The sequence below is a fragment of the Lagopus leucura genome, unplaced genomic scaffold (genome assembly GCF_019238085.1).
Source record: "Lagopus leucura isolate 7727_CA_CO unplaced genomic scaffold, USGS_WTPT01 Super-Scaffold_100030, whole genome shotgun sequence".
Taxonomy (NCBI): domain Eukaryota; kingdom Metazoa; phylum Chordata; class Aves; order Galliformes; family Phasianidae; genus Lagopus; species Lagopus leucura.
In genome coordinates this window covers 580,872-597,588 of record NW_024962281.1, presented here as the reverse complement: position 1 = coordinate 597,588, position 16,717 = coordinate 580,872, and the positions used below count along the sequence as shown (strand labels likewise).

At 48.1% G+C, this 16,717-nt stretch overlaps 1 long non-coding RNA gene across 1 annotated transcript in view; it reads right to left on the bottom strand.

Annotated features, from left to right (window-relative positions):
- LOC122185524 overlaps positions 1-16,717 on the bottom strand; it is a 40,166-nt gene that overhangs the window by 22,481 nt on the left and 968 nt on the right. The window lies entirely within an intron of this gene.

The window sequence follows — 16,717 nt, the reverse complement described above, 5'->3', positions numbered from 1 at the left end:
ACAAGGACATAGGCTGCCTCATTTCAAACTGCTTTACCAGTAGCTGTGCAACTTGCTAGCAAGTAAAAAGCCCGCATGTTCTGTTGGACAACGCTCTGCTCATCCACCACGTAATTCTGCTGATGGGCTGAATCTCAGAGACTTGATGTGAGGGCAGAGCTGTGAGCTGAAACAGGTTAACTGGGCATCCTGCTCTGCAAGGAATGTAACTCAGCATAGAGATCAGCCTTGAAAAAGTAATCATGTCAGTGTTACTGCTGTTAATACCATCAGTTCAGTCATTCACACAGCTGGGGAGCCTCCCTCAGCCTGCTACTAACAGGAAAATTATCTGAAAAACCTGAGAAATAGCACGTACCATTGCCAGAAGTAACACAAGTCCTTACCAGCACAAAACACAGAATCCTGAAGGGAAGCTTTCCTGTCCCATGCCAACTCCCCACGCCTGTTCTACACGACTTCATTTTACCATTCACAGGTTGAAGTGGTGGGGAGGGGGTGAGGGGAACAGGGTTTGGATGCAGATATTTCCATTGAGATGGAATACAATGTCCCAGTCATTACCAAATCCCAACTGCTCGGCACGTGCTTTGTGCCCCCTAAGGAGGGGTCAGGGCCCATTGAGCTGCACACAGGGGCAGCAGGGTTGGGTGGCAGCGATCAGAGTGGGGCTGCCCCGTGCAGGATGCTGACCTGCAGCTCACAGCTGTGCCACAGAGCGTCTCATTGCATTCTCATCAGGCACGGCAGGCTTGCAGAGCAACAGCTAATTATACAAGATTTATCTGTGCAAAAACACGGGGATTAGGCAGGCAGGAAAGCAGCTAAAATTTATTTGGAGGCTTTGTTTAATAAAAAGGTGTAAAAAACAGGATTTGTACAGAAACAAATCATTCCTGAAACACGTATCCAAAGGCAAGTGGGGGGAGGAGATTAGCACTGGGTTTTATTCTTTCCTCCCACCCTTTCTTGCTGCTGCCAGGAAAAAAACAGAGGATCTGAACTGGAGTGCGCAGCAGAGCTGATAACTGCCGGTACATGGGATGCCACTGCTCCCATTGTTCCCCACCACACCGCCTGCACAGAGCAAGAATTAATTCCTTATCAGTCTGCATTGTGCACCAGATGTGTAGTTCAGGGGGAGGTCAGTCCCCACAGAGCCACAGCAAACCCATTCCTCCAGCCCAGAGACGATGAGCCCAGAGGAAGGTGATGCAGAACACAGCCTGTGTCCCAGCCCAGCCCAGCAGAAGGTCAGGACAAGGCAGGATGGAGACACACAGATGGCAATGTATGGGCACACAGAGGTCTGTCAGCATCACCATGTGTGATCAGAGCACATTGATGCTGCAGGCAGGAACCCACCTAAAACCTCCAGCACTGCAAAGGTTCATTTGGTTTTACAACTACAAGCAGCCATGCAAGAAGCCCTTTTACTGATGCTGGACAGGATTTCCCCTTAAATGCAAGGAGAGATAAGAGCACTGTATTAACTCACTGCTCACAAGCTTTACCCCCCCCCCCCCCCCCACCTGTGGCAAGAAATTCCTGCTACAAACACTATCAAACAGGGCTTTTAATCCCCAATATTTATTTTATTCTCCCTAATTTTAGGGAATTTTTTCAGTCTTCTCTTAAAAAAATTAAAAAAAATAAAAAAATCACTTACTCCCAAACTCTCCCTCATTCACCATCCCTCCCAACTTCTTAACACCAATAATCTCAGTACACACAAGCACCTGACAGTTCGCCACCACCACTTTCTTTTACAACTCATTCACATAAGAGAGCTGTGTAATAATTCACACCAGAATTCAAGGTGTTCTAAGTGTACGTTTTCAACCTGCAATTCATCACCTTTTCCTTTGAACCATATTTACACTCTATCACGAGGAGGAATAACTCCACCCCCCCCCCCAGAGCAGCACTCCCCGGCAGCCCCACTGCCCCCTTTCTGCATGCACTGAGCGTTTCACACTGCATACTCCTGAGAAGAGGTTCCATCTCAGGATGACTCACACGGAATGAAAGAGATGAATAATGGAACAAATAGTATCCGAAATACCGGCAGCTCCCCCTCCCTTCCCTGCCATTTAACATTCCGATGAACTGAAACTGAAAGGCTACTGAGAGCTGTACTGGTAACAGAACTGTTTGATACCGATTTCATAGGCTGCTGCTTCCTAAAAAGTGTATTTATAGCTCTATAATTGCCTTACAAAGCCATTCGTGGAAGGAAAGCCTGATCTTTCCTCTCTTCGCTTATGCTGATGGCCCTGCGAAGCAAGGATGGAGTTTTACTCCTGCCTGGTGTCTGTAGTGGGAACAAAGCACAGTGAGGAGCGGGGAAGCAGTGATGACCCCTTCCTGTTCACTGCACAGCAATGCAGCCCTCATCTCTTACAGAACCAAATCGTGCTCACGCTGTTACGCTCTCAGTGTGGCGCACAGGTTGGTGATGTGCTCTTAGTGGTTATTTCCTATTTGGCCTTTTTATGTTTGCCTCCCAGATGGAAATATTGGCAGTAAAGGAGTGAGGAGGACGGAAGAAGTCAGGGCTCCACTGAGAGCTCTGAACAGAACAACACTTCTGTCCTGGTGTGTGGTGGTGCAGGGCAAAGCAGTGCGAGCCACCCCTGCTGCATCCCACTGCTCCTCCTGGCCCAGCACCTCGCAGGGCTGCTGTCTTCACAGCTGATTCAATTAGCCCTCCCCCCACACCCTAATCCTCATTTGCTAATTCTTTAGCCCAGAACTGCAGAAGCCTTCCTATCAAAACTTTGAGTGTGGAGTGCTGACATTTGGAGATAAACAGGGAAGCACTCGACAGGCAGCTAATTCTCATCTCACTTGCTCAGAATTTCTATTACATTTTGCTTCTAAGATGTCTGTCCACAGCACGAGCAGAGAGATCCCTCAGACAAGCAGTGCTGCTAATAAAAAGGCAGCCTCATACTTTGCATGTCAAACAGCTCAGCAATAGGCTCTGGAATTCCACAGCACACGTGAAACTCTGTTCATGGCACCATCGTTCCAAGATCCAACTGAAGCTGCAGCGTGAGCTCATGCAGCAAGCTGATTATGGCATTAAAGAACACGTTTATCCCTCCAGGTCTGAGGGTTTTATTCACTTCAGCTCCCTGACCACAGGGGCCAACACACTGATGGGCTTCATTGAGGAGCAGCCCCCCAGGCACTGCTCAGCTTCCCTGCCACCCCCTCCCTCCCCCCGAGGCACTGAGCATCATCCAATTGTGCCCTATGCAGACGCTTCCAAAAATAGGGGGGAAAACACCCTTCTTGCTTAGCTCTGAATGAACACTTACATCATCATCTTTTTTGGTAGTTTGGTGACAGCTTCTGTAGAGCAAGATTTCAATTACTATTGGATGAGAAAATCACAGAGTGACGAGCAGCACTGGGCAGATTTTCTAATAATTTCCGCACAAGGTGTCACATGCATCCCATCTTTGCACAAATTCACTGCAAAGGAACAAAGGATCAGTGGTAACTGGTGCACAGCACTGCTGCTGGGCTAATCAGGACTATGAGCAAAAGCTTACATTATTTGTAAATCTGTTTCCTTACGGTTATATTTTTGTTTTAAAGTGTACACTGAAACCATTGTAAGATTATTCTTTCCCTAAATAAAAGCTGATTTCTAGCCAAGCTATGTGCCAGCTCCAACACTTCCATCTGCGTTCACATGCAATCCCTATTTATGGAAACAAGCTGGGAAGCTTATCCTGCCTGTAATAAGGAACTGTGCTCAACTTGGGAACTCACCGGTTTGTAGAAGGTGCTCTTGCCACCAGCACTGCTGAGTGTAGCATTCAGGGTCCCCAGTGAGCACATCCATTTCCCCAAGCACCAGTTGGCATCCAGATGGCCAGAACAAGCTTGCAGGGTTGGCTCATCTGGTCCCCAGTGCAAAAAGGCTGGCAGGCCAACACAATGCTTGGGATGCAGGAAATGAGGCAGACACCGGTCAGGCTGCCAGCGCCCTGTAGTGCTGCAGCACCCACAGCAACACATCCCCACACAGCACAGCACAGGGCACTGAGCAGGAGCCTCACAGCTCTGCATCACAGGCCCTGCACTGCCGCAGCTCCCCAGCCTGACCTCACACACATCCTCCAGAGTTTGGTTAATGGTGAGGGTGTCCCAAGGGGCCATTGGTGCATCACCAGTGTTAAAGCCTGACGTGATTTCCCTGCCTCCAGTGATTTGTCACTTATTTGGAGACCCCAGAATATTCCTGATGTTCCTTGTGGCTGAAGTGATTGACATCAAAGTTACATTCATGGGACAGATCAGGCAGTGCTGTACCAAGATGTTTACAAAAGGTTTTCTTTAGAGAGATGAATCCAAATGAGTTCTCTCTCCCATACCTTGCTCCCAAGCCATACTCATTGGATTCTCTGCCAGCAGCCTGCCCAGGACATCTTTCAGGAGTGCTTTGAGCAAATACCAAGCAATAAGTGTTTATTTATCAAACAGCATTACCTCCGTGGTTGCTGGAATTGAAGTGCTTTGTTGTTATACAGAGAGAGACAAAGTGCTGTTAGCCCCTCTGCAATGGCACCAGGCACATTGAGAATACCAGCACGTCCCTCTGCCAGAGCAGAGGCTCATGAAGGAACACCCAGCAGCTCATTCCCTGACTGCATCACAATCCTGACTTCCTATCTGGCTCGGTGACATATTTCTACCCAAATTACGCCTGCACAGTATAACTTGCGTAGCTTCCACGGGGTAAACCATGAAGTCAGATTGATCGGCGTGACGAGCATTGCAGATATTTCTCCCCTCTCCCACACTCCATAGATTCCCACCGGAACACTGATGCCATCCTGGGATGTGCAGCATGCCCCCATCCCACGCACCTGATTTGCAGCAGGCGCTGTGTATCTGCTCAGCAGCACTCGGTGCTTTGGTCCAGCCTGGCGGTTTTCAATGAATCACCGCTTCCTATCAATCTCAAAATAGCGTTTTGAGATGAGAGTTTTATGTGTTACTGTTAGACAATAAAACAGCTAGTTCTGCTCCTTGGAGCTATAATCTGCTCCAAAGCTGACACATGCAGCACTGGTCTCCAGGTTGGCATTAGAAGAAGAAAACACACAATGCAACGCTCCTTGATGAAGCCATCACAATACCTTTGCTGGTAACACTGTCAGTTACCACAGCAGGATCACAGTATGGTAAAAGAGAAATAAATGGGAACCACCTTTGCACCAACCCTTCCGCAAGGCCCAGGCTGACCCATTTTGGGGGGAGGAGAGGTAGATTCAAGCAGAATGTGACTTACAGAAAGCACTTTTGCAGACATCTATCTCCAAGCATGAGCTGTGGTTGAAGTCAACAAGTTCATCAGCAGCACATCCTATGGGATTCCTCCAGGACAGCCCCTTTGCAATTCTTCTCTATAACATTCTTATTCAATTCAGACAAACCTCTTCCCGCACTCTAAGCTGTCTGACTTCAATTCCACCTCTAACAACAGTTTTGAAACACATGAAGAGGAAGCAGTAATTGAGGCAAGACCCTGACGAACGGAAGGACAGGTTTACCTAAAGGAAGGCAATTAAGACGCTCTCCTTCCACTTATCCAATACAATTAGGGAAACAAACACAAGTTTTGCTGCTGATTACAGGCTTCATAAATAAACATAGATCAGAGATTACCAGGTGCAGTTCTGTGTGCACTTCCAAGCACTTTGCTGAGCATCTCCAACTCCCCACCCCCAAGTGAGCCCTGCTGCAGGAGCACCATTCTGCCATAGAGCCCCACACCCCATGAGCACGGCTGTCTGCACACACCTGCTTGGCTCTTGAAACCAAAGGTGAAAAGCTCCTCTACGAGCTGCTGTTCCCTACAGTTCCTATTCCTCTCAGCAGAAGATTCTGCCTCTTGTAGCACACCTTTACCCCAAGGCACTCCCTGACCCAGACTGATTTTCAGAACGCCCGCTCTGGATTTCTCAGGCATCCCCAAGCTGCCCTGCAGCTGCCATAGGGCACACTCTGCTTTTTGCCTATGGCTGCAATGAAGAGGGGATGTGTGCTGTGCTCAGCAAGTGCCACCCCTACTTAGTTTGGACCCAGGACTTACAGCAATGGGTAGACATGAGGCTGTAGATGGTTTTGACATGCTTGCCAGTGCAAACATCTCATGCTGGGGCTTATGCACAGGCAATCTCAGAATAGCATGAAAAACAACCAGGAAGATAATGAATGATAGCAGTGCCTGAACTTTGGCCTTTGGTACATAAATGCCCACACATGTACTGCCATCTGCCTGGGTATTCAGTTCCAAGTAACCACCACAATGCCTTTCCTCCTCAGCATCCTCATTCCACTGACGCCAATGGAAAAGACACTCCCCAGAGACCACCACCTCTTTTTGCCATGCACAAAAGCAAAGGAATTGAGATTAAACTTTGATACCCAAAGGGTGATCTAGCCAGAAACAAACACCTGGAAACACATCTCCAGTCCAACAGCTCTATACATAAGGAAAAGAAGCCTTTCATCCATGCCATATAGTTTATCCTGTTACTTGCAGCCAAATCCATTTTGAAATGAGGTTCTTGGCACTGGTACCCTTCACACAGGAGTTGCTGATTATCAAGGCCACTCTTGGTTGCTGTTCATCCAATAGAAACATTTTGTTCTTTTAATCTTTCCTCCCAAGTTCTTCAAGCTCCTTAATCATTTGTGCTGTACATCCCTGGCTCTGTGGTAGCACACAGCTTGCTGGCATTTTGGTGGTGCTGATAATAACACTTGTAAGTTAATAGAGTCATACCCAGAATGAATCTGCCCAAATTTAGATGCATTTTTGAGAGGCCAAAAATCAGTAATCCCCTCTCAGGCAACACTGGTAAGGCTGTACCTAGGTTCTGTGCTCGGTTTTTCCTACATAAACACTAAGACTTCTAGGCAAATCAATTACATAATGATCACAGAAGTAAAACACGGACTGTTCCCTCCCCTCTCACCAGCATGACAGACTGGAGCCAAATCAGCTCTGCTCTGCCACACGCAGGTTTCTTTGTCACCCTCAGGTTTTCTGATGGAGCTGCTCTCTTCCAGCCCCAGCTCTGCCCACTGCACCAGCTGCCAGCAGAGGCAGCCCCAGGAAGCCCACCCCAAAAGGACACTTTGCCCCTCTCCAGGCAAAGCCTGCCTGCAGACAGGTTTCCTATATGCTGTAACACTTGAAAAAGAAAAGTCCGATTTTGCTGCCTTCAGCTTTCTGACACTACTGGTGATGCCTGTATAAAACTATTTTCCTTTCAGGTGACTTACAGCACTGCTCCGTGGCTGTGAGCTGCACACAGCAAAAAGCATCAAGGGTTCTGCTGAACGCCAGCCAAAGCACGCATTAACTTGTGTGCTTGTGTTGTGCCTCCACAGGAACAACCAAACACAGCCAGGTAAACCTGCAGAAGGAAAGTTCTTTGCTGTCCTGGCTGAGAACACAACCGTGCCTTATGGCAGCCATTTCAGTTCCAGAAAGAACGTGTTCTCAGAGGCAGCACACTGAATCACGGGCAAAAAAAAAGCTGCTTGCCGTTGTCCATTTCTCCTGACTGTCAGGGCTCTTCGGTTTGGCTTCACGGTTTTCTTTGGCTCTATAAAGTACTTTGACATACTGCTGCAGACCTCTGGCTCGCTATCTATTCCATTTGTTCTGACTAAGTGAGATGCCACTTTGAAAGGCACTGAAGCGTCCCTGGTAAATTACAGCCCGTTTGTGCAGACACTCCCACAGCGCATCCTCTCCTACTTACCAGGAGAGCACGGCTGACAAAGACCCCCACAGCCCAGATGGGCAGATTTACACGGTGCCCACCGTGCCTGAGCACCACATGCATGCTGCCCTCAGACACACAGGCAGTGCTCCTCACACCTCCTGCACACAGTTACTGCGCTCAGCTTAGCCAGCAGCTCTCGCTCGGCCCTCTGCTGATGGCAGTGCTACAAAAGCTGGGAGATGGCCAGCCCTGGTGACATCAGTGACGGGGGCGAGGGAGAAGGGGAGAAAATGTGCTACAGAAATTGTTCTTCAGAGACAAATGACAGCAGCAGCCAGCAGCTCCCTGCCAAGGCACACACGTCACACTGCCAGCACAAGGCTGAATGTGCCGGCCACGAGCTCAGTGCTACAGAAACAGCACCAGAGAAGGCAGTGGGCTTAATGCTGAATTCCAGGTGTGAGACCCAAAGGTACGCACTGCACAGGAGCAAAAAGGCCATTTGTTTCCTAGGAACAGCAGTGCTGTTACTACAAAACCCTGGGATGGCATTGAGCTGTTTGAGCTGCATGAGTTTGCTTCTTCTGAAGGTAACATCAGATTGAAGAGTAGCTTGGTATGCAACGCAAAGGAGGCTGAAGTGCAGAGACCAATATATTCACAGTAAGGCTGCATCTCTATTTGTTAGTTTTGGCAAAACACTTTGTTCACATCTTCGCAGTGAGTGGTGAGAGCAGTCATCTCCTGAGCGCTGTGCTGATGGATCTTCTCACACAGAGCATACTTAGGAGTTCCCATTTGGAAGCGTCCTGCACACAGTTCAGTACATTAACTAGAGCAGACGTGCCAAACAAGAGGCAAAAAGGAAACACTTAGCACAGCCCTCCTGTCAGTGAGAGGACTGCTGGCAGCTGAGATGCTGACATTCCCGGAAGAATAGCCTCTGTGGTGCTCATCCCATCTCAGGTATTCCAACACCGCGATTTTCACAGCCAGCACTGCTCTGATACACGGGGCTGCATCAGGAAGGAGCTTGGGAATGATGGGAAAGGTGCAGAACCAAGACGTGGGGAGAGAACTTGGTGTGCCCTCAGCACAGCCGGGTGACATCCTGAGAGCTCCCCCACATCTCTGCAATGTCAGTTCCAGCTGAGCAGTTTATTCACATCCCCTGTCTGGAAGAAACCCAAACCCCCCACAACCTCTCCCACCAAGCAGTGTTGGATGAAATGATTTCGGATCTGCTCAGAGATGTATTGAACATTCTAATATGCTGTTTATTTAATGAAACTTGTTGAGACTGATCCTCGTTTTCTAGCAAGTATAAAAAAGTTTCATCTAATTAAAATTAATGACCTCCATGCCTACAAAAGTTGTTCAGGCTCAGAGGAGTGGATTGAACACTTTGTGCAAGCAGGAAGGCAGTGCTCAATTAAGAGAAGAAAAGTGCCAGAAAGGCCCTTGTTTCTGTTGGTAGCTCACACACGTCCTCAAAAGGGAAAATAAATTCACTGGGGGAAAGAGCCCTGTTTGCTGACATCAGCTGCTCCACAGCCACAAAAAAAAAAAATGCATTTGTATTTTAACTGCTCCCAGCAAATTCACCAAAATCACATTCATTGCTTCTTTCCAATTCCCATTTTTGAGAATTAATATCACAAAGGCAGAACCTGGATGTAACATCATTTAAAAGCCTTTCTTAAGATGTGGTGTTCCAGTCATGGCAAATCTCAGATGCTGATGGCACAGTTCAATTAAAGGCTCTGACACAGAACAAACTGAGCAAATGCAAGCTGCATTTGGCCATGCGCCACCTCTTCCCTCACAGAAAGCCAATATTGCCTGCTGTTATCTATAATATATTCCAGGAATATCATTAAAATCCACCCCATGTCAAACAGGTGAATTTACTTTGAATTTATGGATAGAGGCAGATGTAGAAACAGGCACATTCAGGAGAAAACCCAGACTTGAAAAGTTGTTCCTCTCCAGAACATCAAGCTCCATACTTGCATACTGCCCCAGAATTAAGACTCAAAGCACTACGGCTGCTCGTCCCACTTCACAGACATGCTTTAAGCACAACAGCCCCACAGAGCATCACAGCACTGAAGGGGCTGGAAGGGGCCTCTAGAGATCACCACGCCTCAAGCAGAATTTTGAAGGAAATAAGGCAGTTTTGCTGAATTTAAATAGTTTGTCACAGCAAAATTTCAAAATCCCTCTTTTTATATGACCACATTGAAGCAGAACATGACAAACTGATGTGTGGGAGTCAGATGGTCTTACTTTTCCAATTAGTGCTTAAAAACCACCCTCTCCTCACCCCCTCCCAGCAGAAGAGCTCACAAGAAGGGGCCCAGCACCCTCAGTGCTGCACTCAGAGCAAACAGGAGCAGGATCCCCAGTGCAGCCAGTGCCGCTCCTCCGTTGTGGCCGTGCCCAGCCCTGCACCCATGCACTCACACCAGGGCTGCACTGAGCATCAGCTTTGTAGCCTATGCCTGGTGCTGCTCTCCACCCTGATGTGTTTTTCAAACAGGAAAAAAAAAAAAAAGAAAACCACCAAAAACATTCCCAGCTCCCTAAAACCCGTCCCATGTGCTATTTGCATTCCACTTGTTAATCACTGCTGGAGAAAGTTGCTCATGGTCCAGCTGATCGCCGTCACAGCTCGTTAGGCTCTGCCAGGCTGCAGGTGCTGTGTGCATTTTCATTTACTTTAGAAAGCAACTTCCAGAAATCTCTCCGGCAGCAGCATCTGTGTTTGCATATGTTCTAATTTCTGCCTTGAAGTTTACTTGTTAGTGGCTGTTCCTTCTCCACACTTCAGTGATAAAGTCTACAGCACAAATGCATCTCTCTCCGCGCTGTCTCTTTGGTGTAAGGGAGGAAATGAGGCTGCATGAGCTCTGGGCTGCAGCTCCTGCTCCCCCAGCAGCACAGCACAGCCCACCTCTCTGCACAGCCATAGGCTCAGGGACAGGATCTGAAGGTTGGAAGGTTCTCCTATTCAAGAAATCCACAGCTATATTGATGCTTTTGCACCCGTCTGAATCTGTATCTGTTTCCTAGGGGAAAACCAACCTCATTTTAATTGGCTTGAAAGCATTGCAGCGCTGTGCTTAATGTGATTGTGTCAGACTTCAAAAATAATATTATTTTCCTTTTAAGGAAGTTTATGGGGGCATGTGCCACATGCAAAGTACTGTCTACATGTTTCCCGAGCCAATCTGCCTAATCCATTGCAACCTACAACCAGCAACAAACATGCAGCCCCATCCGAGAGGCAAAACAAGTCAGCAAGGGCTCTGCTGTGCTGGGTCACACAGCCCAAGACGGCTTCCTGATGCCCTCTGCTGAAACATATCCCAATTAACCACCACCGCTAATTACTTTCCAATGCATTTAGGACAGCAGTCATGAATTATCGCCTCATCTCATTTCCAGAGCTCGATGCAGCACCGGGGGCCCAGGGCCACCCTCAGGGAGCGCTGAGCTGGAACAGCCTCCCCAGAAAGCTCGCTAATGGAACCAGGAAGGGCCTGATAAAAGCACACTGCTCATAACCTGAGCTAAAGGCAGCTTTGTTTCACTACCCAAACAAAAGTTTAAAATAGAAACATCAATATTTAAAAGAGACAAATCTCAAACAGCAAAACCTTACAGTCCTGCAGCCTAAACGAGCCAGAGCCCAAGGAACACAGCACCCCTGGCAGCCCTTTGGAGCTCTCAGGGCAAAGGCAGCAGCTCCTGCCCTCCCCTGGTGCTCAGAACCCAGGTGGCTGCAGTTGGTCAATTAAGTCAATCAGTGCGCTGCTGCCGCTGTTGCTTTGGTGAGGCTGGTTTGGTAGTTTGTGTGTTTTTTTAAACACTGAATCATTCAGAATTCTTTCCAAAACCACAGCCCAAATCCTCCGCAGAGCTGTAGCCCTGCAAATCCTGTTGATTTCACGCTGAAAAGGACCGATAGGCAGCACTTAAAATTACTATTTGAAATTCATTCCCCCAAAATCAGATAGGCAAGTGGGAAATCGCATTTCCTCCAGAAATCAGCAACACAAACACAGTGATCCCAACCACACGCTCCCTCTGTGGTTCAGATCAGCTCCCCCACAGGCAGGGATGTGCTGCACTGGGCACAGGATGGGGATCTGCTGGGGGTTCCTCTGGGGGTGGCTGCATCTGAGCAGCTCCGTGGCCCCAGAGCCGAGGTCTCACCAGCTGTGCACACGGGAAAGGGGCTGCGCATGGGAGGAGTTTGAGGGCATCCCACTGCAGCTGCTGTCTGCTGTCACACTCAGAGAATCCTCAGAGACCTCGGCTCTGTAATTCACACTGCTAATTGCCACTACAGGTAGCTAATCTTCTGCAATGATCTTCAAAGCCAGCAGTGCTCCTGGGCTTCTGGAGCGATCGGGCACTGCTGAGTGTGGCAGAGTAGCTTGTAATTTTCCATGCATGTACTTTGATTTCAAAATCCAACATAGTAGTTAAGCGTTAGTTGAAATAATTGTAGGAGCTGTTCCTACTAAAGCATCTTTAATACAAATGAGGTATCATTAGCAGCAAGACATTTTTTTATTACAATTGTTTAAGAGTTAGCAGTGATTATTTTTGGCACGCATACCAAAGTAAAAATCCTTTGACATTATTTTGGTTAACCACTTAAAATGTTGTACTAATAGAGTAATTAAAGAGAGAAAAATAAACAGAAAGCGAGGCTTAGGCAACCAGAGAACAAACTGCATTCTGTGCACTGGCACTGCATCTCCTGCAGCCATCACCAGGCAGAATGGAAGGAGGAATTAACAGAGCTTCAATCTCCAATGCAATCTACTACAAGAAAATCAGACAGCCAAAAAAAAATAATGAAAATAAAAAAAATCAGTGCAAGATTGTCCTCTGAGCCTGGAAATGGAGCCTCCTACAGATGAGGCCATCACTAGGCTGCCTGCCTGCACTGCCCTGATGGCAGCAGGGAGCTCTGCTGTCCCCCAGTGCCCCAGCAGCAGGTCCTGCTCAGCTGATTGCAGAAGCGTGTGCCTCCAATGGAGCTGCTCCCAGCATGGCTGCCTCATGGAGCCCTAGATTTAATGCCTGCTCCTGATTTCAGCCTCCCAGGGCCAGCAGGAAGCCACGTGGAGACATAAAATTGATTCTCTGGAAATGGTTTCTGGCACTGTCTTCACTTTCTGTGCCATTTACATGCTGTTTCTAAGCAAGCTGTCAGTAAGGAACAGCTCAAAATCCAACCCACCATCGAAATCACTGCTTTGTTAATACTTGGAGGAATGGGGAGCAGGGAAGGACATAGAGCGATCACCAGCATCCCTGAACAGCATGTGGGAAGGCAAAGTCTGCCAAAGGGCATAGTGGGGGCATTTCAGAAAGGAAAACCTGCACCCTCATGCTCCAGCTGAGCAGTGGGCCATTCTGCCCCTCTGCAAACAGCTGGAGGATCCTGGGGACACTCAGCCCTGTCCCTGCCATGTGCCAGCAGCACAGGCAGCAGTAACAGAACCACACGTGCTGCACTGCAGCACGTTTGCAGTTTAAATGCTTTTAATGTTGCTCACACAAACATGCATACATCCACCAGAAGTATGAAAGTACAGACCTAAATCTTAAAGGTGCAAAACTCTGGCTAAGTTGATCTATAGCCCCAGCCCCAACAGCATTCTGTCTCAGCAGCCTCCTCAGGCTCTCACTGCTCCTTTGCTCTTCCAGTTCCCCCAGTTGCCAGTCCACTATTTATCCTTCTGACTTCAGCATCTCACATGATGAACACTTTTATATTACTTGGGTTTAAGTTAAATGGCAGCCTGCACTGGAGGCAGAGGAAGAGGTGTCAGCACGCAGCTCTCTGTGCAAAACACCCCAAAGAACAGAAATGCGACAATGTGATTTCAGGAGTTGGAATATGGAAACAAAGTCAGATTTCAGGTACATGTACCCGAGGCTCAGCCACATCTCCCAAGGAGGCACCAAAGGGCACCGCTGAGCCCCTTCCCACACTCAGCTGCAGATTGTTTGGACAGAAGCACGTCGTCTCATTTGGGGATAAGGAATGGAGAGCTCCGGCCTCCAGCAGCCCAGCTGCTCAGGTTCTTCCTGCTTTCTAATGACAGAGCCCAGAACAAAGCTGATTCTTGAATACGACATTTTTTGCCATTACTTCATTTTGGAGCTTTGGGAATCATACAGGACTGGGAAGCTGGGTGAACTCCTTGGGGGTTAGAACTTTGGTCACCGTGGAAGTTGGTAGGTGGAATATGAAGACACAGAACAGGCACAGAAGCGACACGGGGCACAGCTCAGGAGTGCAGAGGGACGGTTCAGCCCTGCCCTGTTCTGCTGCTCCGGGTCGGCACTGGGATGCACAAACCTGAAGGGTGGAGCTGCAGAGCCAGTGCCATCAGCTGAAACAAATAAAGAAATGCACAGACAAAGCTGTTGGGCATTACTGAATAGGCCATTAACGCTACAAAGACACAAAATAGGCAGTGGGGAGTCACGCCTATAATCAAATTTTAAACGAGATAAGGGTCAGAATGAAATGAGGGGCCGGGCTGATTTGATTCTCTCTGCTATTTAGGAGAATTGCATGTTTCACAATGGAAGAACTCAATAGCAAAAAAGAAAAAAAAAAAAAGAGGGAGTAATTACAGTTATTTTGTAACAATGAGCAATCTGGGAAGAGCAATCCAATATTTTTCCCCACTTTAAGCTCAAAGTCCAGTTGTTTTCCATATCTGAGTTAACTTCATCCATTTACTTCCACGCCTCAGAAGCTTTTGGGCTGACAACAAAGTGAAGAAAAAAACATTTACAGCCATACACCACTGCTGCTGCAGAGCAACTCTCACAAGGAAGCAGAGCACAGCACGGGGCTGACCCTGCACACAGCTTGTCCAGACCAAAGGCAGCAGGCAGTGCCTGCCAGCGGGCACTAATGGAGGCAAAAGCTCTGTCCCCATCCCCGCCTCCTCCTGCGGACCCCTCAAGCTGCACCTCGGGGCTCATTATCAAACCCAGTAACTGTTGTTGCAAACCAGGGTGCGGAGCGCTCTGCCTGGAAAGGGCTGGCATTGTATTTCTCATAATAAGTTTTAATTGGATTTTAGCTCGCCTCCTTTTGTATTTCATCTTAGGCTTTACTGGTTTAATTACAAATCCATAGTTATTTGTTATGTGGCTCTGGTCTGATATTTTGCACTGACAATTACATTTTTATTCAAAGAAAAATGTATTGGGAAAAAATAGCAAGAGACAGGCTTATTGTACAGGCTGATTAATTGAATTCCAGCTTCATGTGCATTTATGGTGAATGATTGCATGCCAAAGAATGACTGGGATGTTAGATGGGAGCGCACTTGCTCACACTAATTGGTTTGCACAGAGCGCGGCAGCAACCGAGTGCCTCCACAGCCCAGCCCACAGCACTGCACTCCAGTTACGTCTGTTAGAGATCCTTCCACAGAGAGCAGAGGGAGGATGGATGTTCACATGTCAGCGACCTCATCCAAAGAGAGCAAAGACAAAACATCACCGCTCTGTTCTTCTGACAGCTGCAATTTAGATTTAATTACTCAGAGCAAGTTTACTAGCAAATAAGGCACCGCGTGCTTTTGCAAAGAAAATAACAAGGCCTCAGAAGGACGTCTGCAGTTCACGGCCACGACAGGCTTTTAGAAACACTGAGCGAATATCACAGAAATGGTGCTTACACAGAACAAACCCAGCAGTGCTGCTCTGCCCATCTCACTCTGGCACTGCTGTTGGGTTCAGTCCCATTGGCTGCAGGTCACACTGCATGCATGTAGGAGCCCATGGGCTGTGCACGAAATTGGAGCCCCACAGACACCCACCCACACTCCCACCCTGGTACCAGGGGCTGTTTGCCTCCCACCCTGAGCTGTGCTGGGAGCTGCTTGAAGGGCTCTGCCGAAGCTCTGAGGCGATGCCACGTTCCTGCAGCTCAGCACCAATCACAGCAGAACTTAACCTAAGACAGCACGGAGAAATGCAGCCTGACAAACTGCTGCTCACAGAACCTGCTGGCGAAGCAAGTTTTGCTGCGTGCTTTCTTCATCAACCCCGGTTAAACAGAGCTGACCACATGCTGAAGCTGTTTCATCACCCTGGCTTTGTCACGTCCCATGGGATTATCTCTAAAATAGGCATAGACAAACACAGCCACAGGCACACAGCACAACTGGGCTCTGAAGCAGGACCTGGGGTGCAAAAAAAAAAAAAAAAGAAAAAAAAAGAAAACAACCACACAACCCTTATTGGAGGCAGGAACAGTGCAATGACAGAAAAATGTGCTAAAACACACAGCACAAAAAACAAGCACTGTGAGGGGGCTGCTGCAGGCAGCGCATGGAGCCCTGAGATCCCAGCATCATTTCAGGAGGAGCAGCCTCCATTCCTCATCATCCCTCCCTCTGCGGCCACCATTTGAGGACCTCGTGGCATTGGTTCTTACACAAGGGACTGATGGAACAAAGCAGGGACTCTCAAGAATCTGGAAAAAAAACACACTGGAAAAGTATATTTCACAGCTCCCAGGTAGGGCCATGGTGTTCTGTACCAAAGTCACAGCAAGTAACCAGATTTTCAAGCACTGGTTCCAATGAGAAAGAAAAGGGAAAGCTGCTGTGTGCTGCTGGACTGCCACAAGACGTGCCCATCAGCATGTTACTCTTTCATCCATCAGCCTGAGACAGACCCACATTGCCACAAAGCAGAGCCCACAGAACAGCACACACAGGGGGTTGGAGGGGGATTCACTCCTGCCAGCAATACGAGTTTAAACTGCCCCATTTTTATAAGATAGAATACTCCTGTTGTATCACCAGAACACAGAGTAGAAGCACATTCATAAAAATGAAATAATCAAAACACTCATTATAAACTTCTGAACTGAAACGCGAGTGCACAACAGCTGA